Raw genomic sequence first — 2,132 nt, 5'->3', positions numbered from 1 at the left:
CTGGAAACCGTGGACATTCCTGCTCTGTGGCTACTATTGGTAGGCCCTGGTTTTCTTCCTTGTCCCTAGATTTCTTTGTCTATCTCAGCTTTGCTGATCTGAGTGGTGAAATTGAAGTGGGACTTTCATGCTACGCTGGCGAAGCTGGAAACTCACCCCACTCTGCCTTTTTTATTGGGAGGGGTACTCTTTCCCAATGTGGAAGTTCTCTCTTGGCACTGAGGAATGCCAGCTGGGAGAATGGAATGATGGCCTTCCTTCCCTTTTTGTGTGGTTATCCTCAAGTTTCTCATTCTATTGTGTTGCCGAAGTTTCTTAAGTGAACTCCTGAGCTCTCTCAGGGCTGTTTTTGGTTGTGGATAGCTATCTAATTGTTGATCTCTGTAGAGGGTACAAAGGCTGGGGTCTCTTATGTCTCTGTCTTGGTAATGTCACTCCTGAAATATGTATGGATTTTTACAATGAGAATACTTGCTTCTTCCTCTTTTCTAGGATTCGGATTTCTGGTTCCGCTTTAAGTTTCACGTATGTACGACAACTAAAAGCTTTTTTGGGAGAAGTGAAATACTGTGCTTTTAAAACTTCAAAACCAAATGTGAACAAAAATTTCAAAGCAACAATAACAATAACAATAACAATAACAAAGCTCAGCCACTTCACTCAGAGTGCCTTTCAGCAATTTGCTCACTTCGGGAGTATCAAATTTTCATTCTGGATTAAACACCGCTGACCTGACTCACTGCTCTAAAATCCCCAGCGACTGAAACAATGCTTTGTTTTATTTTCCCTAAGGGTCCAAGGGTTAACTGCTTCCTCCTATTTAGCTCTTAAAAATAAAATGTATCAGTCTATTTACAATATTTCCTTCTCACTATAAGAATAGAGCTACTTTTTAATTAAACCACTAATGGCCTTAACCAAAGGAAAACATCTTAATGATTTGTTTTGGTTATCCTGGTGTCAAGAGTGCAAACAGATCTCTAATTGATGATTAATTTCCCTACAGTTAATCCCGTTGACTCAGTGTTCCCTTTCACTAGCTCCTCCCCACAGTGCCTCTCATTTTACCTCCTGCTTCCTTAGTTTCCTTGCCTTCAGTCTTGCCCACTCCCCACCCCTTTTCTATACTACTACTCTTCATCTTTCTTAAATGCAATTATCGCCACATCGCTCCTCTACTTAAAACATTTCCTTCTCATATACCACTGTATAGTTCAAAATAAAGCCTAACCTCCTTATGTTTGCTTAAAAAGCCCTGCAGATCTCAACTTACTTTTCCTATCTCATCTTTTAACTTCCCCTACTTTTCATCCCTATTCCATTTGTAACTATATTCTAGCCTTATAGGTTCCTTTTTCTTGTGTATGAATTGTTGTGCATGCTTGTTCCTTGAGCTGGAACCCTCTACAACAGTTCTCAACCTTTCTATTTAATGAATACTCTTCTTCTGTAATGTACTAATGATGAGGAGAATGAGATAGAAACTATTTTAATTAGTGGATAGGGTAAACCTCTGTGATAGCATAATCCTAGATTCTGAAGTGGAGAAAGCATCAACAAGCTAAAGAAAAATAAAAATGGTCCAGCAAAGGCATGGTTCCTGAGTTGAGAAAAGTTATGGAGTATTAGAAAATAGAAAAGAAGTCAGTATAGCTGAAGAGCAGTGGAAGCGGGGAGGAGCATAGGGAACCAGGGTAGAGAGAAAGATAGAGGATAAAGCTAAACTGGCACAGTGTCTAAATCATGTATACTATGTATACGACAGGTGATTCTGATGATTTTGAATTATAATCTCAGACCACTTCTAAACCACTGATAAATTTTAATGAAGAGGGTTAATCTGAAAGATGTTTTGAACTGATTGCCTTGTTTACTTTGTGAATGGTGGAAAAAGTTACGAAGGGCAAAATTGGCAGTTGAGAGACCAGCTAGAAAGTTACTATGGTATCCAAGAAGGATATGATGACGGATTGGTTAGGGTGGAAGTATTGGAGAGAGAAAAATACCTATTAATGTAGGCTATAATTTAGAGGAAGAGTCAAATAGGACCTGCTAATGGATAGGGAGTTGAGAAAAATGTCTTGTTTATAGGCAGAGGATTCAGAGACTGGTATTTTTCTACAATTTTTTTT

The 2,132-nt window shown here is 38.7% G+C and overlaps 1 protein-coding gene across 1 annotated transcript in view; it reads left to right on the top strand.

Moving 5' to 3' along the window:
- The window catches only part of ZNF804B (zinc finger protein 804B), a 499,834-nt gene that overhangs the window by 466,396 nt on the left and 31,306 nt on the right, over window positions 1–2,132 (top strand). The gene's annotated exons all lie outside the window — the stretch shown is intronic.

The sequence above is a fragment of the Pteropus vampyrus genome, unplaced genomic scaffold (assembly GCF_000151845.1).
Source record: "Pteropus vampyrus isolate Shadow unplaced genomic scaffold, Pvam_2.0 Scaffold4, whole genome shotgun sequence".
In the NCBI taxonomy this organism is placed as follows: Eukaryota; Metazoa; Chordata; class Mammalia; order Chiroptera; family Pteropodidae; genus Pteropus; species Pteropus vampyrus.
This window is presented reverse-complemented; position numbering and strand designations above follow the sequence as displayed.